Source organism: Apodemus sylvaticus, chromosome 22, assembly GCF_947179515.1.
Source record: "Apodemus sylvaticus chromosome 22, mApoSyl1.1, whole genome shotgun sequence".
In the NCBI taxonomy this organism is placed as follows: Eukaryota; Metazoa; Chordata; class Mammalia; order Rodentia; family Muridae; genus Apodemus; species Apodemus sylvaticus.
This window is the reverse complement of record NC_067493.1, coordinates 10,520,072-10,541,807: the sequence shown is the minus strand read 5'-3', so window position 1 is coordinate 10,541,807 and position 21,736 is coordinate 10,520,072. Positions and strand designations below refer to the sequence as shown.

Here is a 21,736-nt window from a genome sequence, read left to right as displayed (position 1 = left end):
TGCTAGGATTAAGGCTTATGACATTGCATCTAGTGAACATATTCATCTTTAGGAAACATCTATTACTTTCCATTTAAATAATAGAGAAAATCTAATTCCATAAAGAAAAAAATTTTAGACGTTTCTTCACTGAGTTAGGCGTATTTATATTTCTAGAAATATGCTTTCTCACATTTTGTCCCTTTGGTGTCATTAGCAATAGGAAGTTAAGTTTCAGCCTGTTTTACCCAGTTGTAGTAAACGATAACGCTACCTTCAAATGGGGCATGAGCCCTGTTCTCCCTTTTATTTCCAACTATGCGGAATCTTTTTATCTGTCACAGGATGCTAAGACAGTAAATCGTATGGAAGCACTAAGCTTCCAGTAACTGACTTCTTCAGTGTGGAGTGCTCACTAGTCATTTGATCGTAGCATCTTCCTTACAGACTTTACTATTCAATAATGTGAAAATTTTCAAATAAATTTATCTATAGAAATAATAGATTTATTCAAATTTATACAAACATTTTACATGAAATTAAACAATATGTAAATGAAGATGAAAAATTAAAAGGCAGAAAGAAGACATGATGGCTCAGGAATGTGTGTGTGTGTGTGTGTGTGTGTGTATGTGTGTGTGTGTGTGTATGTACACACCTTCAATTTTATTTTATATGTATGGGTATATTTCCTGCATGAATGTCTATACCCTATGCATAAAATACCTGAAAATATCAGAAGATGGCATTGGACCCCTTACGAGTGAAATTACTCATAGTTTTGAGCAGCTATTGAATGCTGAAAATAAACCCTGGATCTTCTAGGTGATGGCAACATTCCTTTAACCTCTGAGCCAGCTCCAAACTGTTTTTCTCACATGTAGACACTACAATCCTCCACATATCACCATTGGTTTGAAAACCGTCTCAATGTTATGGAAATGGAGGTTACCTTAAGAAAATTAGCCCCGGAAAGGCCAATGTTACCTTTTCTATGATGTGAATCGGAGTCAAATAGGAATTTCTGAGACGAGGAGAAGCTCCAGAGAGCGGCAGACGGGAACATGGATGAAACACTGCGGAGATGAATGTGACACAGACACATACTGCACACATGTGAAAACACCATGTTGTAACCCCTCAGTATGTACAGTTAATATACTCTAAGTTAAAAAGTAACTAAAACCTGCCACCACAGCCCTGAGGCACACTTGGTTAATTTTACTCCGATGTCGATCTTCATGAGTCCGGTAACATCCACTTTCTAGAAGGTGCATCAAAATATTTTAATTGTGTGAAATTATGCTTCTTGTATATATCTCTTCAAGAAAATACATCTCTGGCCCCTTCCCTTCTCCGGCGGAGTTACATTACTAACATACTTAATTTATAATAACTTTTTCTAGAAAAATTTTTGTTTATGCGAGGAAAAAACTGGGTTTTTCATGTGATCATCTGGTCCCCTGGAGTGCGCGCATCCTCAAAACACAAGTACTTCGTGTTGAACAGAGCTGCATCACCTCCACAGTGAGAGGAAACCACACGAGGGAGCGCTCCCGTTCCGACTTTAATGCGGTTCTTAAGAGGCACTGACATACTGTTTTGATTTATATTGAAATTGAAACCCATAGACCACATGAGAAATCTGTTTGGTATTTTACCAATGTCACCTCTATCTGTACAACAGCTCCAAGAGGAAATCCTAGGCAGATCAAACAAGAGGGTGGTGATGCCCACACCACCCTTTAGACAGATAAATCAGCTTCCCGGTAAGTTACTCCCAGCCTTCCCCAGGAGTTGCTGAGGATCCCCTTAGGTCCTAGGAACCTGAGACAGTACAGTGCCAGCCCCCACTCACCACCCAGACTAGAGACAGGAAAAAAGCCAGCCTCCCGCGTGGTGCACGCCCACAGTAAGACCACCAGGCTCAGCAGGCTGCTCAGGAAGTGCTTGGTGTACATTCTAATCCTTAGGAGCCAAGCCCTTCCTCAGAGCCCGTCACTCAGTATTTTCTTGTGTCAAAGTAAGAACATTTTCCTTGGCAGAATACATTCATGGCCACGTTAACCCAAACCTCCTTTTCTGAACCCCTGATCACAGGACTCACAGAGTGGGCTGACAGCAGGTGTTATGACAGCAAGATAATTAGAGAGATCCAGGAAGGAAAGGGAGGGGAGGGGCTAAAGGAACAGGAAGTGGTGGGTGAAAAAGACAGGGACAGCACGGGGGTTTGAATGAAAACCTGGCATGGCAATGCTGTCTCCAGCACTTGGAAAATTAGGAAACTGTCAGGGTTCACTTTGCTGAATATTTTTTAATGAATGTACCTGAATTTCTCTATTTTCTTCTAAAAATTTAGTCTGACACTTTAAACCTGGGTGCAAACAGGGAGACATACCTGAAAAAAATACCAACCATCTTCAGCAAATCAGAGTCTATTGTTTTAAAGGTGAATTATTTATAGCTCTCCCCAAAGTACAATGCAGCCTTAGATTAAGGAACAGTTTGAGAATAGGAATTCTGTATTCAAATCACCCCCATTTCAACTTCAGAACACATATACTGGAGATGTGGGTGGGAGGGAGGAGACAGCAGTGGGTTCGATTTCTTGGTTTTGTGTTAAATGCATCCATCTCTGAGGATGCTCAGTTAAGCTAACTTAGAGCTGACCATAAGCCACCAGTGGCTTGGTTATAACAGCCCTAATCTAATAAACGCCCTGGAGATCCCGGAGTCATAATGCTTTTAAAGCATGCATCTACCTCCCCCCCCCAAACAGAACTTTGCTTCTATAAATTTGGGGCAGGAAGCATATGGGTGCCCCGCCCCCGCCACACCAAGATTCACCCAAGTGGACCTTTGCTAGCTTAATCCAATTCCCAGTCAGAACACAACTGTGTGCTCTAACTGCGTGACACCCCAACTCAAGTCCGTGCACTGTGGATCTGAGCGCCTTCTAACTGCACGAGTGTGCAGGTGAGGCGTGAGGTGACTCTTCTCTAGCTGCTAAGGCTCCCCAGAAGAATTTTAACCTCTTCAGCACTACAAGTGAGGCTGCTTGCATGGGAATGGTTCTGCTCACTTCACAGTGTCCAATGGAATGCTGATCCACAGCTTCCTCAGCATGGATGGGAGGGCTCTTCTCCTCCCACCTGCCCGCTCCCTGCCCCCCGCCCGCCCACTCTCCGCCCCCCGCCCGCCCACTCTCCGCCCCCCACCCGCCCTTTCTCTGCCTTGTGCCCGCCCGCCCGCTCTGTGCCCCCGCCCACCCGCTCGACCGCCTCCCGCCCGCCTGCTCCCCGCCCCGCGCCCACTCGGCCCACCTGCTTACCGCCTCCCGCCCACCCTCTCACTGCCCACCCGCTCACCTCCTCCCATCCACCCGCTCACAGCCTACAGCCCACCCGCTTGCCAACACCCTCCCACTTGTTCACTGCCTCCCTCCCACCTGCTGGACACACCCACCGGATCTGCTGGCTCCAAGCTGAAAGTGCTAATAACCACACTAATCTCAAAATTCAACTGTGAATTTTCTTGGTGTACACAGCAAGTAGCCTGCAATACTCCTTAATACCTCCTTTTCTTTTTGCTTTGTTTTTAGGGTTTGGTCCTACAACTCACTCTGAGACCAGGCTGGCCTTCAACTCAGAGATTTGCCTCCCACCCGCCCCTGGCCAGCCTTTCTGAGCAGGCCACTCCACATCCACCCCTGCCTCCAAGCTAACTCCACAGGCTGTTTTCTAAACTGAGAATAAGCTTAGCTACTTAAACTGTAAACTAGCTACTAAGCCAGGAGCACTGGGCTCAAGTGTATACATGAACTGTACCCACACTTTTAAGGTTGTTTCATTCAGATATCTCATTTTTAGTTTTACTTTCATTTTCCATTTCACAAAAAGGGACAGTTTTTATTAGTTTTCTTTGTATAAACCTGAACACTGTTTTAAATCTCTGATTTAGTTCTTGGCCTCTTGTCTCCTGAATTATCTGTGAGCTGCAAGTGAGGCTGCTTGCCTGGGAATGGTTCTGCTCATTTCACAGTGTCCAATGGAATGCTGATCCACAGCTTCCTCAGCATGGATGGGAGGGCTCTTCTCCTCCCACCTGCCCGCTCCCTTCCCCCCGCCCGCCCCCTCTCGGCCCCCGCCCGCCCACTCTCCGCCCCCCACCCTCCCTTTCTCTGCCTTGCACCCGCCCGCCTGCTCTGTGCCCCCACCCACCCGCTCCCACCTCCCGCCCGCCTGCTCCCCGCCCAGCGCCCGATCGTTCGCCACCCCGCCCACCCGATCCTCTGCCTCCCGCCTGCCTGCTCCCTGCCCGGCGCCCGCCCGTTCCCAGCCCCCCCCAACCGCCCCCCCCCGGCCCACCCAATTACCGCCTCCCGCCCACCCGCTCACTGCCCACCTGCTCACCATCTCCTGCCCACCTGCTCACAGCCTCCAGCCCACCCGCTTGCCAACACCCTCCCACTGATTCACTGCCTCCCTCCCACCTGCTGGACACACCCACCAGATCTGCCTGCTCCAAGCTGAAAGTGCTAATAACCACACTAATCTCAAAATTCAACTGTGAATTTTCTTGGTGTACACAGCAAGTAGCCTGCAATACTCCTTAATACCTCCTTTTCTTTTTGCTTTGTTTTTAGGGTTTGGTCCTACAACTCACTCTGAGACCAGGCTGGCCTTCAACTCAGAGATTTGCCTCCCACCCGCCCCTGGCCAGCCTTTCTGAGCCTCCAAGCTAACTCCACAAGCTGTTTTCTAAACTGAGAATAAGCTTAGCTACTTAAACTGTAAACTAGCTACTAAGCCAGGAGCACTGGGCTCAAGTGTATACATGAACTGTACCCACACTTTTAAGGTTGTTTCATTCAGATATCTCATTTTTAGTTTTACTTTCATTTTCCATTTCACAAAAAGGGACAGTTTTTATTAGTTTTCTTTGTATAAACCTGAACACTGTTTTAAATCTCTGATTTAGTTCTTGGCCTCTTGTCTCCTGAATTATCTGTGAGCTGCAAGTGAGGCTGCTTGCCTGGGAATGGTTCTGCTCATTTCACAGTGTCCAATGGAATGCTGATCCACAGCTTCCTCAGCATGGATGGGAGGGCTCTTCTCCTCCCACCTGCCCGCTCCCTTCCCCCCGCCCGCCCCCTCTCGGCCCCCGCCCGCCCACTCTCCGCCCCCCACCCGCCCTTTCTCTGCCTTGTGCCCGCCCGCCCGCTCTGTGCCCCGCCCACCCGCTCGACTGCATCCAGCCTGCCTGCTCCCCACCCCGCGCCCAATCGTTCGTCACCCCGCCCACCTGCTCCCCCGCCTCCCGCCTGCCTGCTCCCTGCCCGGCGCCCGCCCTTTCCCAGCCCCCCCCCCCCCCCCCCCCCCCGCACACCCGCTCACCACCTCCCGCCCACCAGCTCACAGCCTCCAGCCCACCCGCTTGCCAACACCCTCCCACTGATTCACTGCCTCCCACCCACCTGCTGGACACATCCACCAGATCTGCTGGCTCCAAGCTGAAAGTGCTAATAACCACACTAATCTCAAAATTCAACTGTGAATTTTCTTGGTGTACACAGCAAGTAGCCTGCAATACTCCTTAATACCTCCTTTTCTTTTTGCTTTGTTTTTAGGGTTTGGTCCTACAACTCACTCTGAGACCAGGCTGGCCTTCAACTCAGAGATTTGCCTCCCACCCGCCCCTGGCCAGCCTTTCTGAGCAGGCCACTCCACATCCACCCCTGCCTCCAAGCTAACTCCACAGGCTGTTTTCTAAACTGAGAATAAGCTTAGCTACTTAAACTGTAAACTAGCTACTAAGCCAGGAGCACTGGGCTCAAGTGTATACATGAACTGTACCAACACTTTTAAGGTTGTTTCATTCAGATATCTCATTTTTAGTTTTACTTTCATTTTCCATTTCACAAAAAGGGACAGTTTTTATTAGTTTTCTTTGTATAAACCTGAACACTGTTTTAAATCTCTGATTTAGTTCTTGGCCTCTTGTCTACTGAATTATCTGTGAGCTTTCTCTGCATGTTACACAAATTATTATTTGGTGACCGGCTCCTAAGCAAGATTTTTTTTTCTGATTTTGTATGTCTTCTGGGCAGTAGTTTATCTTATCTTGTTATGGAGTCTATTTCCCAGGAAATAAAATTTGAATGTAAACAAGGAAGGTTGTGAAATGCTACATTTATTCCCTGCTTAGAATTTCACCAGAATACTTTATTTTCTTTTGCCACAAAAGGTAGCATTGTGATTATTGGTAAAGTGTGAAAGGTGTCAAGAGATGAGATAATGTTGCTACATGGATAGAATAATCTGGATTTGACAATTCAACTGGGTGTATATGGTGTAATGCGGGTTTGGGGAGGAGATTACATTGTAAGCTCTTTTGTTGTAGCATAGAGTGTACTGCATTAGAAAAGCAGGCATTTTGCCTTCGGAATATCCCCACACCCAGAACAGCGGTTCATCTAGTCTGAATAAAGTTGAATGAGAAAAATTTTTATTCACTTTTTGCAATATTTCAACCATCTTGAAATAATCTCACACATTTTTAAAAATTCAACAATTACCAAAATTAGTAACATGTCTCATTTTGATCGATAGAAAATACTGAAGTATTGCTATAAATTTAGCAGAAGCATTTTAAACCTGTGAAATTAAAAAAAAAAACAAAGTTACTTTTAATTAAACTTAACCAAAGTTAACTTTAATTTCAGCACTCAGGATACAGAGGCAGATTAATCTCTGTGACTACGAAGTTGATTTAGAAAGTTCAAGAAAGTCAGGGCTATGGAGCTGCGTCTAAAGGACATAACAAAACAGACAAGTATGCAAAAAGAATAAGTGTGCTGGAAGAAGCACTGGGGAGGTGAAACCACAAAGTCAGGCTCACATCCTTAGTTTGTAAGCTTACTGGGACACCAAGAGTTGCCCACAAGCCACACAAACGCCAGTCTTAGTCCAACAGGGATGGTTATTGAAGGCATACCGTAATACTGATCACTGAGGCCAGTAGCTCAGACTACAGACAGACATACAGTATTTAATGGCTAGATCAGTCCATTGGTCATAGCTTTTAAACCGTTTCATTCCTCATGCCACCAGAAATCACGCTGCTAGCTGTGATTTATAGTTCGCATGGCCAAGCATGCACGATTTACCGTTACAGAGAGGCCTGCTAGTTTCCTAGGGAATCACACAGTGCCTGAAGATGGTGACAGATCACACATCACTTAAATCAACACAGTTTCAAGCAGAAAATTTTCCTTTTCTTGACCACAACTGCAATAGTTACATGAAAATACTTGTAAAAACATGACCCCCTTCAAGAAACTGATGAATATTTAATGCAGTGCAAGCAAGGCAGTAAAAAATATATTCCTGATAACTGGAGGTGTGGAGACAATGTCAATTAAAGCTGTCTGACAATGTTTCTACTCTCATATGCTCAAAAGTTGTGAATAACTTCATCTTTAAGGTAAAAAAAAAATTACTAGCAATTAAGAGTGGACACTGGGAAATTGGCATGGAAAGGGAAATTTTAAGTTGGATTTTGCCTGAAAAGTCTTTACATTATAAAGAAGAGCATTATTAGTTACTCTCAGTCTTAAGTGTGTCAAAAAATAATATGGTTTGTCTTTCTTAATTCACAATCCACTGTTACTTGGAATAATTTAAGTAATGTAAGACTTTCAAAAATAACTTTGTAAGCTATACAAGCGTCTGTCAATTGCATTTTTCAATGTTTTAATGAAGAACTTTTAAAGAATTGTAAGCTAAACCAAGGCAGTTTAATTAAACAGATGATAAATAACTTATCTGCACTTCTGATTCTTTTAATACAAATCACTACAATAAATACATAAGATATGGCAGATTATTCATTTGATCAAAGCACTTTGATTTAAGCCTAAAACAGATCCAAATGGTCTAAAGTCATGCATGCACAAGACCCAAGGGCATGTGTCCCCTCCGGGTTCAGCCTTCTGAGTGGGAATTTCCAGACCTCAGCCACAAGCCTCCCCCACCTGGGGCGGAGCACTCTCTTGCTCCTTGTTCTTCTGGATCTACAGTTTCCAGAATTAAGCAGGACCCCGCTGAGCAGGGTGGCTCAGTGGAGCTGACACCCACCTAGCAGTGGAGCCAATGTCTGCTGAGCGGATCCTCGGAACCTTGCAGGGAAGGCTCTTGCCCCCAAACCTTAAATTCTCAGTCACCCATTAAACTTTGGACCTCGATCAGCAATTGGGTTGTCCTGGTTTGTCTCTTTTTTGCTGCCTTCCAGTCTATCCCCATCTTCCCTTCCCAGGTGCCCGGTTTGAATGGAGCAGCTGGCTGGCGGCTACAGATGTGACTGCTGGTCTCTAGGCAGTCTTCTAATCAGATCCATTATTCATCAGCTGCAGATGAGACAAGGCACAATCTGTTATAAACAGAGAACTCTTGTAAAAATAGGACAATATCATTAAATTAAGATCACTCTTACTCAACTGCAAAGATCCTCCCAAGTGTCTTCCAAGTGTCCTGAGGATGTATTTTTTTGGCCTCTTAATGATTCCATTTTATGGTTTTTGTGTTCAGTTTTATTTTAAAACTTGGTTTAAATTCGAATACAACTCTGTACATGTCAACAAATTATTGCATAAAAAGTATAATCTTCAGGACGATGTTTATAAACCCACGTCCAATTTATGGGGGAAAAATCACATCATCAGGATTTTTTCTTTTTGTATTTGTTTTGGGGATTGGTAGTTAGTTTCAGACCCAGTCTGTGACAGAGGTGAGGGAGGCACAGTGTCTTGCTTAGCATTTGTCTTGTGCTTGACTGTGAACCTTATACCGTCTGTGTCACTTGAGAAGAGCTCAGCAGAGATAGTAGGTTACAATGCCAATTTTTGACCTGTACTCCAGCTGGATCACTTGTACTCATGGTCTTCAGGGAACACGCTTTTTCCTGTTTTTGAACTGCTTCGAAGGCATTCACTAGAAGCTCTTTCTGACGTCCTTTTCTAGTTCTTCTATGTTCTGTATGAAACAGTTGTCTTCAACTTGCTTGTACAAAAGCCAATGATTTTTCTCCCATTCTGTAAGTTACATGTCCACTGGCTGGTATTTTCTTTTAAGGTGCAGAAATCTTTTAAATCTGCTCTCCTTAATTCTTGGTGCCTTTTCTGTGCTATTCATATTGTTGCCTCTACCTACATCTTGTATTGTTAGCATTTTCCAATGGGAGTTTTAGCATTTCAGCTTTTGAATAATTTAACATTAATTCCTGTGCAAGGTGTAGAATTATAAACGCAAACATTTTGTCTTCAGTTGAATAAACATTTTACACAAATATATTCAGAATCAGAAGGTCTGAGAACCTAATCACTCCAAACATTCAAGAGAGGAATGATTTCATCTTTGCAAATTCTTCATGAGAACTACTGAGACTCAGAAAACCAGGGAAAACCAGATGCCTTGTTTATCCTCAATACTGATAATTCCATGTGTGTCACAGTATCTTCTCATATCCCCATATCTTTGCCCAGCATTTGCTATTATAAATAACAAGATCTGATGTCTCAATGTGTGGGAGATGCAGTAATACTACATTGGAACTTGGTAATTATTTTTCAATTTTGTTAAAGCAAAACCAATAGTAAATTGTAGAGATTCTACAACATTTTACTTTCAATGAAGTCTGTGTTAAGATTCTTATTTCTCTATATGTTCAGCCCCTTAACCTCTTGCTTTTATTTGCGTAAGAGGTATTTTTAAACACCTGTTTATAAGGTGTGTAATGATCTGTCTTTGCTATTCTGATTAGCATCTCATCACTGCATTTACATAACTATTGGTGACATTGGGTCTCATTTTTCACACATTTTGGACATTCCTGAATAGTTTAAAAACTTATGCCGGTCATGAATCCATTTCTCACTTATTTTATGTTTTTGTTTTCTTCAGATTAAGTTTTAAATATTTTCTTTATGGTAGAGAGGGGAGTCAGTGGCTGAGAGTGCATACTGCTGCTCTTTGCCTCTGTGCTGGGTTCCTAGCTCCAATGAGCAGCTCACAACCATGTCCAGATCTGGGTGTAGGAGATCATAAGCCTCTGGGCTCTGCTGGCATGGCACTCATACTCACATACAACAGCTAAACACACATCATTAAAAACAAGATAAAGCTTAAAGTGAAATATGTTTTAAATATTCTGAATATTTAATCACTCTTTGTGGATACTATTATCAAATATTTTATGTTTTTATGATGAATATTAATTGTTTCATTTAAACTTCAGAGATAATGCCATATTCTTAAAATACTTTACTTAAAAAATTTACCCCAAATTAATGTGTTTACTCAAAAGTAATGAATACATTAATCTTCTTTGTTTCCTTTTATGCTTTTTGAGAACATTATTCTCTGTATGTAGCAATGAATGTTCTGGAAATGTCTGCAGACAAAATTAACCTCAAATTCATAGCTCTGTCTTCCTCTGTCTCTTGAGTTGCAGAATGAAAGGGGTCCAACACAACATCCATGGAAAACATTACATTTTAGTAAACAAATCTACTATTTTTGAAATAATAGAGAATCCCTACTCACATAAAGAAAAAGTGATGATCATTTTATTTAAGCTAATTATATGAAGTAATGGACTCAATGTATTTCCAGTGTTTCTTGAGCACAATAAATTTATTTACCTTTTAATTGAAAGGAAAATGACTTCTGCATGTTCTGCAATGGTAATTTTCCTCATCTTCCAGATAACAGAATGCTTGACAATTCCTCAAAAATATTTTATTATGACATTTTGATATACACTGGAAAGCCCTTAATGCCCAAAGACCTAATTATAGAGCACTTGGATTTGGCAACTTCTTGTCTATCATCCCAAAAGGCATTCGACAGACACTGCCAGCTTTTGGATTTAAAGATTTCCTGGATGCTATTGGATATAAACAGATAATTATCATTTATACTATCAAAACTTGTTTCTAATGGTATTAAGAATTATGACACCACACAGTAGCAAAATTACTGTTTTGAGGTAGCAATGAAAGTTAGTTTATGATCCGGGCGGCGGCAGCAGTGGCTGGTCCAGCTGAAGGGCCATCAGCAGTGGAACCAAGGCGACACAGGGTCCAGTTAGGCCCTGCGCCCACGACCACTGACCTTAGCTGACCAGCCGGGCGGCAAGCAGCTGCGGTTCTGCGGAGCCTTTCACTGCACGGAAGCCACTTCAGAACTCAGCTTCCCGCCAGTCAGGAGAGACTCACCTCCATCTTGATTTCGGACTCCAGAGATTGGACAGACTGAGGTACACAAACATAATCCGAGGCCAACACCACAGGGGTCTGAGCCCGATGAGCGTTGGCCTGCACCCAGGCCCTGGGCTGTTCGGGTAGCCATCGGGGTGCCAACCCAGCCAGGAGGTTTTTTTGCCCTGGCCGGCGCACGCGCCGCCATTTTGCCTACAGGACCCAGAGTGCTCGGGAGGGCAGAGATGGCTAACAAGCGTAGCATGAGGCTAACAAAACGGGGGTCTAGGCCCCAAAAGGCACAGGACTGAGCCCAAGAACTGGGCGGCTTGGTGGGCCATCTGTGTGTCAACCCGCCCAGGAGATTGTTAGCACAGCAGACTCTCCCGGTGCTTTCGGGGAGCGCGGACGCGCACGCCGGCCATCCGGGTCACCTGGCGGACCCAATTAACAGTCATAGCCCTAGGGGAGCTTTGCTCGGACCTTGGCCTCCCAGGCTTTTGCCTGGACTCAGGAACTGGGCGGCCAGGCTAACCTTGTGTGCGCCAGCCTGGTTGGGGAATTGGCTGCCCAGCGGAGTGAGCGGAACACAGGGGAGATCACAGCAGCATACACCTTCGGCGCTCCCTGGGGGTGCACACGGGCTCCATCTGGTCCACAGACACAATCTGGGGCAAGACCTCAGGCGGAAGCCCTCAGCTCAACTCTCTCCGCTTCAGATCAGCCTGGGCGGCCACACCACATCTCCAGGTCCCTCAAGAGGCTAGCGGGGGCTTCCGGGCGGCCAGCTGGGAGAAGTCGGTGTGCTCCGGTAAATCCTGTGGGCCCCAGCAGAACCCTTCAGGTGCCTGCTTCGGGATCTGAACAGCCTGGACAGCAGCACCCTGTCTACAGGCAGTGCAGGGTGTAAGCTGTGCACCAGAGGCCAACGGGGAAGGGGCAGCTTGCACTGGTGAGTCCAGCACTGACAAGACCAAGTAACACCAGTGAGAGCTAGATGGCAAAAGGCAAACGCAGGAACGTCACTAACAGAAATCAAGGCAATATGGCAACATCTGAACCCAATTCTCCTCTACCAGCATGTCCTGGATACCCCATCACACCAGTAAAACAAGATTTGGATTTAAAATCACTGGTCATGATGCTGGTATAGGAACACATGAAGGACATACTTAAAGAAATTCAGGAGAAAATGGATCAAAAGTTAGAAGCCCTTGCAAGGGAAACACAAAAATCATTGAAAGAAATCCAGGAGAATACAAACGCCAACAAGGAGGAAATGGAAAAAACACTTAAAGAAATACAGGAGAACTATGATCAACAGGCTGAGGTCATGAAAGACAAAACACAAAAATCTCTTAAAGAAATACAGGAGAACGTTGGTCAACAGGCTGAGGTCATGAAAGAGGAAACACAAAAATCTCTTAAAGAATTACAGGAAAGCACAAACAAGCAAGTGAAGGAGCTAAGCAAAACCATCCAGGATCTAAAATCAGAAGTAGAAACAACTAAGAAAACTCAAAGGGAGACAACTTTGGAGATAGAAAGCCTTGTGAAGAAATCAGGGGACAGAGATGCAAATATCAACAACAGAATACAAGAAATAGAAGAAAGAATCTCAGATGCTGAAGATTCCATAGAAACCATGGACTCAACAGTTAAAGAAAATGCAAAATGCAAAAAGCTTGTAACCCAAAATATCCAGGAAATCCAGGACACAATGAGAAGACCAAACCTAAGGATTATAGGCATAGATGAGAGTGAAGATTTACAACTTAAAGGGCCAGCAAATATCTTCAATAAAATTATGGAAGAAAACTTCCCTAACCTAAAGAGAGAGATGCCCATGAATATACAAGAAGCCTACAGAACTCCAAACAGACTGGACCAGAACAGAAATACTTCCCGTCACATAATAATCAAAACACCAAATGTTCTAAACAAAGAAAGAATATTAAAGGCAGTAAGAGAAAAAGGCCAAGTAACATATAAAGGAAGACCTATCAGAATCACAGCAGACTTTTCACCTGAGACTATGAAGGCTAGAAGGTCCTGGGCAGATCTCATGCAGACTCTAAGAGAACACAAATGCCAACCAAAACTACTATATCCAGCAAAACTCTCAATCACCATAGATGGAGAAACTAAGATATTTCACGACAAAACCAAGTTTACCCAATATCTATCCACAAACCCAGCCCTAAAAAGGATAATAGGAGGACAACACCAATACAAGGAGGGAAACTTCACCCTGGACAAAGCAAGATAGTAACCTTTCAACAAACCCAAAAGAAGTTAAGCAATCAAATTTAAAAAATAACATCAAAAATGATAGGAAGTAACAATCACTATTCCTTAATATCTCTTAACATCAATGGACTTAATGCCCCAATAAAAAGACACAGACTAACTGACTGGATACGTAAACAGGACCCTACATTTTGCTGCTTACAGGAAACACACCTCAGGGTCAAAGACAAACACTACCTTAGAGTAAAAGGCTGGAAGACAATTTTACAAGCAAATGGTCTCAGGAAACAAGCTGGAGTAGCCATTTTAATATCAGATAAAATTGACTTTCAACCCAAAGTCATCAAAAGAGACTCTGAGGGACACTTCTTGCTGGTCAAAGGAAAAATACAACAAGAAGAACTCTCAATCCTGAAGATCTATGCTCCAAATACAAGGGCACCCTCTTTCATAAAAGAAACTTTATTAAAACTCAAAGCACACATTGCACCTAACACAATAATTGTGGGTGACTTCAACACTGCACTTTCCTCAATGGACCGATCAGGAAAACAGAAACTAAACAAGGACACAATGAAACTAATTGAAGCTTTGGACCAATTAGATTTAACAGATATATATAGAACATTCTATCCTAAAACAAAAGAATATACCTTTTTTTCAGCACCTCATGGTACCTTCTCCAAAATCGACCATATAATTGGTCACAAGAGAGACCTCAACAAATATAAGAAGATCGAACTAATCCCATGCCTCCTATCTGATCACTATGGAGTAAAAGTGGTCTTCAATAGCAACAGAAACAATAGAAAACCCACATACACATGGAAATTGAACAATACTCTACTCAATGATACCTTGGTCAAGGAAGAAATAAAGAAAGAAATTAAAGACTTTTTAGAACACAATGAAAATGAAAACACAACATACCCAAATCTATGGGACACAATGAAAGCAGTGCTAAGAGGAAAACTCATAGCCCTGAGTGACTCCAAAAAGAAAATGGAGAGAGCATACATTACCAGCTTAATGACACACCTGAAAGCCCTAGAACAAAAAGAAGCTATTTCACCCAGGAGGAGTAGAAGGCAGGAAATCATCAAACTCAGGGCCGAAATCAATCAAGTAGAAACAAAGAGAATCATACAAAAAATCAACAAAACCAGGAGCTGGTTCTTTGAGAAAATCAACAAGATAGATAAACCCTTAGCCAGACTGACCAAAGGGCACAGAGAAAGTATCCAAATTAACAAACTTAGAAATGAAAAGGGAGATATAACAACGGAAACTGAGGAAATCCAAAAAATCATCAGATCCCACTACAAGAGCCTGTACTCAACACAACTGGAGAATCTGGGGGAAATGGACAATTTCCTTGACAGATACCAAATACCAAAATTAAATCAGGACCAATTAGACCATTTAAACAGTCCCATAAAGCCTAAAGAAATAGGAGTCATAGAAAGTCTTCCAACCAAAAAAAGCACAGGACCAGATGGTTTCAGTGCAGAATTCTACCAGACCTTCAAAGAAGAGTTAATACCAATACTCTTCAAACTATTCCACAGAATAGAAACAGAAGGAACACTACCCAATTCCTTCTACGAGGCCACAATTATGCTGATACCAAAGCCACACAAAGATCCAACAAAGAAAGAGAACTTCAGACCAATTTCCCTTATGAACATCGATGCAAAAATACTCAATAAAATTCTTGCCAACCGAATCCAAGAACACATCAAAACGATCATCCACCATGATCAAGTAGGCTTTATCCCGGGAATGCAGGGTTGGTTCAATATATGGAAATCCATCAATACAATCCACTACATAAACAAACTCAAAGAACAAAACCACATGGTCATTTCATTGGATGCTGAAAAAGCATTTGACAAAATTCAGCATCCTTTCATCCTTAAAGTCTTGGAGAGAACAGGAATTCAAGGCCCATACCTAAACATAGTAAAAGCAATATACAGCAAACTGGTAGCCAGCATCAAACTAAATGGAGAGAAACTTGAAGCAATCCCACTGAAATCAGGGACCAGACAAGGCTGCCCCCTTTCTCCTTATCTTCTCAATATTGTACTTGAGGTACTAGCTCGGGCAATTCGACAACATAAGGATACAAATTAGAAAGGAGGAAGTCAAACTATCATTATTTGCAGACGACATGATAGTCTACCTAAGTGACCCAAAAAAACTCCACTAGAGAGCTCCTACAGCTGATAAACAACTTCAGCAAAGTGGCAGGTTATAAAATCAACTCAAGCAAATCAGTGGCCTTCCTATACTCAAAGGATAAGCAGGCTGAGAAAGAAATTAGGGAAATGACCCCCTTCACAATAGCCACAAACAGTATAAAGTATCTTGGGGTGACTCTTACCAAACATGTGAAAGATCTGTATGACAAGAACTTCAAGACTCTGAAGAAGGAAATGGAAGAAGACCTCAAAAAATGGGAAAACCTCCCATGCTCATGGATCGGTAGAATCAATATAGTTAAAATGGCCATTTTGCCAAAAGCAATATACAGATTCAATGCAATACCCATCAAAATCCCAACTCAATTCTTCACAGAGTTAGAAAGAGCAATTATCAAATTCATCTGGAACAACAAAAAACCCAGGATAGCTAAAACTATTCACAGCAACAAAAGAAAATCTGGGGGAATCAGTATCCCTGACCTCAAGCAATACTACAGAGCAATAGTGTTAAAAACTGCATGGTATTGGTACAGTGACAGGCAGGAGGATCAATGGAACAGGATTGAAGATACAGAAATGAACCCACACACCTATGGCCACTTGATCCTTGACAAAGAGGCTGAAAACATCCAATGGAAGAAAGATAGCCTTTTCAACAAATGGTGCTGGGTCAACTGGAGGTCAGCATGCAGAAGAATGCGAATTGATCCATCCTTGTCTCCTTGTACTAAGCTCAAATCCAAATGGATCAAGGACCTCCAGATAAAGCCAGACACTCTGAAGCTAATAGAAAAGAAACTGGGGAAGACCCTTGAGGACATCGGTACAGGGAGAAAGTTTCTGAACAGAACACCAATAGCGTATGCTCTAAGAGCAAGAATTGACAAATGGGACCTCATAAGGTTACAGAGTTTCTGTAAGGCAAAGGACACCATCAAGAGGACAGATCGGCAACCAACAAATTGGGAAAAGATCTTCACCAATCCTACATCAGATAGAGGTCTAATATCCAATATATATAAAGAACTCAAGAAGTTAGACTCCAGAAAACCAAACAACCCTATTAAAAATGGGGTACAGAGTTAAACAAAGAATTCTCACCTGAAGAACTTCAGATGGCGGAGATGCATCTTAAAAAATGCTCAACTTCATTAGTCATTAGGGAAATGCAAATCAAAACAACACTAAGATTTCATCTTACACCAGTCAGAATGGCTAAGATTAAAAATTCAGGAGACAGCAGGTGTTGGAGAGGGTGTGGAGAAAGAGGAACACTCCTCCACTGCTGGTGGGGCTGCAAATTGGTACAACCACTCTGGAAATCAGTCTGGCGGTTCCTCCGAAAACTGGGCACCTCACTTCCAGAAGATCCTGCTATACCATTCCTGGGCATATACCCAGAGGATTCCCCACCATGTAATAAGGATACATGCTCTACTATGTTCATAGCAGCCCTATTTATAATTGCCAGATGCTGGAAAGAACCCAGGTATCCCTCAACAGAAGAGTGGATGCAAAAAATGTGGTGTATCTACACAATGGAGTACTATTCAGCCATTAGAAACAACGAATTCATGAAATTCTTAGGCAAATGGATGGAGCTAGAGAACATCATACTAAATGAGGTAACCCAGACTCAAAAGGTGAATCATGGTATGCACTCACTAATAAGTGGTTATTAACCTAGAAAACTGGAATACCCAAAACATAATCCACACATCAAATGAGATACAAGAAGAAAGGAGGAGCGGTCCCTGGTTCTGGAAAGACTCAGTGAAACAGTATTCGGCAAAACCAGAACGGGGAACTGGAAAGGGGTGGGAGGGAGGACAGGGGAAAAGAAGGGGGCTTACGGGACTTTCGGGGAGTGGGGGGGCTAGAAAAGGCGAAATCATTTGAAATGTAAATAAATTATATCGAATAAAAAAATTAAAAAAAAAAAACCGACCCAAAAAAAAAAAAAAAAAAAAAAAAAAAAAAAAAGAAAGTTAGTTTATGGTCGAGAAATGTTAAGATAGCCAAAAATAAGAGTTTTCTGATAGTTGTGACACATGGGATGAAAACCACTTTTCTTTAGGAAGCCTGATGCTACAAATGATACCAGAAACCATGCTAGGGGAACTCCCAGGCCCCATGGACTCAACAAACTCCATTCTTTCCCTAAATGGACACATTATTAAACTACCCTCTAAATTCTTATATCCATAGCCATAAATTAGTGCAACACTCAGATATCATCATTGAAGCATCTGGGTGCTGTGAACATGGTTATCACAATGACTAAAGTGCAGAGAATGAGTGACTCGGTCATGCCCAGTCAAAAATTAGATCTCTATATCATACCCATCACTGAAGGTTCAGATAACATCATGGACAATAGCATGGAAAGAACTTATGAGTCAAATGTTGTGGATAATTAGAGGCAAACAGTACCTACTGGCTATGACAGGACCACCGCAGTCATGAATTCTCAGCTGCTGTGTTTGACTGCATAAGACAGGCACAATACTAGATAGGACAAGCAATTTCCTTGCCTGAGAAAGGGGTTCATGACACCCCAATACTAACAGAGTAGCTATGGACAGTTCCTGACTTTCAGGCAAGGAGAATCAGTTTTCTGTAAGAATGTGCCCTCTAGTAAGTCAACCAAAATCCCAGAGGTGGCCTCACAAACCTATGAGTGTATGGGCAACAGAAATAATTTCTTTCTCATCTTGTTTATACTTTGAATAGAGGAAGGCCACTGATTTGTTTGAGTTAAGTTTATATCCAGCCACTTTGCTGAACTCGTTTATCAGCTTTAGGAGTTCTCTGGTGGAAGTCTTGGGGTCACTTAAGTATACTATCATATCATCTGTGAATAGTAATATTTCGACTTCTTATTTTCCAATTTGTATACCTTTTACTTCCTTTTGTTGCCTGATTGCTCTAGCTAGAACTTCATGTACTATATTGAATAGATAGGAAGAGAGTGAACAGCCTTGTCTGGTCCCCAATTTTAGTGGGATTGCTTCAAGTTTCTCTCCATTTAGTTTGATGTTTGCTACTAGTTTGCAGTATATTGCTTTCGCTATGTTTAGGTATGGGCCTTGGATTACCGATCTCTCCAAGACTTTTATCATGAAGGGATGCTGGATTTTGACAAAAGCCTTTTCAGCATCTAATGAAATAACCATGTGGTTTTTTTCTTTAGTTTGTTTATGTAGTGAATTACATTGACGGATTTCCATATATTGAACCATCTGCATCCCTGAGATGAAGCCTACCTGATCGTGGTGAAGTATAGTTTTGATGCATTCTTGGATTCGGTTAGCCAGGATTTTGTTCAGTATTTTTGCATTTATGTTCATGAGGGAGATTGGTCTAAAGTTCTCCTTCCTTGTTTGGTTTTTGTTTGGTTTCGGTATAAGCGTTATTGTGGCTTCATAGAATGAGTTGGGTAGTGTTCCTTGAGTTTCTATTTTGTGGAAAAGTTTGAAGAGTATCAGTATTAACTCTTCTTTGAAGATCTGATAGAATTCCCCGCTAAATCCATCTGGTCCTGGGCTTTCTTTTTTTTTTTTTTTTTTTTTTTTTTTGGACGGGAGACTTTTCATGACTGCCTCTATTTCCTCAGGGCATATGGGACTATTTAGATGGTTTATCTGATGCTTTTTTAACACTGGCACATGGTATGTATCTAGAAAGTTGTCCATTTCATCCAGATTTTCAAACTTTGTTGAGTATAAACTCTTGTAGTAGAATCTGATGATTTTTTTTGAATTTCCAGTTCCTGTTGTTTTGTCTCCCTTTTCATTTCTGATTTTATTAATTTGGATACTGTCTCCGTGCCCTCTGGTTAGTCTGGCTAAGGATTTATCTATCTTTATTTTTCTCAAAGAACCAGCTCCTTGTTTTGTTGATTCTTTGTATAGCTCTTTTTGCTTCTGCTTGGTTGATTTCTGATCTAAGTTTGATTATTTCCTGCCGTCTACTCCTTTTGGGGGTATTTGCTTCCTTTTGTTCTAGAGCCTTCAAGTGCACTGTCAAGCTGTAGTGCAAGGTCTCTCCATTCTCTTTTTGGAGGCAATCTGAGGTATGAGTTTTCCTCTTACCACTGCTTTCATTGTGTCCCATAAGTTTTGGTATGATATGTCTTCATTTTCATTAAATTCTAAAAAGTCTTTAATTTCTTTCTTTGTTTCTTCCTTGACCAAGCTATTGTTGAGAAGACCATTGTTCCAAGTCCACATGTATGTGTGTTTTCAATTGTTTTTGTTTGAGCTTAAGACCAGCCTTAGGCCATGGTGATCTGATAAGGTGCATGGAATATTTTCAGTATTTCTGTATCTGTTGAGGCCTGTTTTGTGACCAGTTACATGGTTAATTTTGGAGAAGGTATCATGAGGTGCTGAGAAGGTATATTCTTTTGCTTGAGGATGGAATATCCTATAAATATCTGTTAGATCCATTTGGTCCATAACTTTTGTTAGTTTCACTGTATCTCTGTTTAGTTTCTGTTTCTATGATTTGACCACTGTTGAGAGTAGAGTGTTACAGCATTACGCATACCACCGCCTCCTTTCTGCACTATGCCTGCCATCTAGTTTTAAACCTCTGCATATACTGAGTTTTACTTTCCCTCCAACTTCTCTTTCCTATAAAATTTGTCATTTCACGTTATAAAATATTTATAAACTTTTATAAAGTAATTCGACATTTTAAAATAATTTGTCATAAACTTTATTCATCGGCTCTTGCCCTCTTATTCTCAGGTTCCTCCTCTTGGTTCTTCTCATGAGACAGTGTCGTCTTGATTCCCTTGGTCTTCTTCCCACTGTCTTCAGATCTTCTTTTGCTATTCCCCGCACCCCCCCCCCCCCGGATGTTTTCTTTTTGTATCTAAAATAAAGCGTTCTCCTTAACCATATCTTGTTATGGCATGCCCACATTTCACTCAAAAATTTCCAAGTGTTACGGAGTATGGGAGAGTAGAAACATAGTCACTCTGTATGTCTTCCGTGCTCCAGAGCAAGGTTTTGAAATGATTCATCTATGCTGTGTGTGCCATTCTTTGTTGGCTTCATGCTATAGAGAACTCCACTGCATGTGCATTGAAGAACTTATATTGTTAGTGACTGGAAAAATCCTTCTAGTGTGAGCTATCATGTAGGATTTTTGTCAATGAATAAAAAATACTTTTCCCTAAATAACTATTCTGTGATTGTTGAGTTAGATCAGGAGACATGAGTAATTGTTGCTTTTGCAGAGAAGTTCCCAGGAGGCACTTGCAGCACAGCAAACAACCGATTTGGTTCCTAAATCTTTTCCTGACATCCATGGACATTAGTCTCACATGTGGTACATATACATATATATGGACAAAAATATATATTCACATAAAAGTAAATATTTAATAAAAGATGGCTAACTCACCACTAGACAACTTCCTCCTTTTGAGTTTCATCAGCAATTATATTCAGGATCCTGACAATTTTGAGGTGCTGAAATTAAAGAAATGTTTTCTTCCAGTGATATCCATTCATGGAGCTTATGATGAGTGTGGCTAATACTCTGTTGTGCTTACCATTGAAAAAAATCTTCCTTGAAGAATACTCCACATGAATTCTTCTGCAGAATTATAAAAACAATAAGCGTACATGTTTATTTCCTTTTATTAGGAAAAAAATTATATACACTGCTAAATTTTCTTTAGACAGACTTGTGTTATTTAATTAGTTAAATTATCTTAAGAAGTCTTTAAATGTCTAGTTTTGAACATAGGATTTTTAACCTACGTGTATAATGAAGGTAAGTGGCAAAAGAAAAGCAACAGAAAAAGATATTACAGCCTGAAAATGGAAACTATCAAAAGGAAGCTCTTGCTTCCTAATGAATTATACTTGCACCTTTCCTAAAAAAGGGAGACACTTTATCTAGAAGGAAGCAGCTCCCACATTCATTGTATTGCTGTCATATAGTAGAAAGCAGACTCCATATTACATGAGGATATTTTCTGTAGAAAGAAGCAGACTCTACAAGGAAGAAAGCAGTCTATCCTAGC

General features: G+C 41.8%; 1 pseudogene; it reads left to right on the top strand.

The window, feature by feature from the left end:
• The first annotated feature begins 1,208 nt into the window (after positions 1–1,208).
• Positions 1,209–21,736, top strand: part of LOC127673291 (vomeronasal type-1 receptor 4-like) — a 91,374-nt pseudogene continuing 70,846 nt past the window's right edge.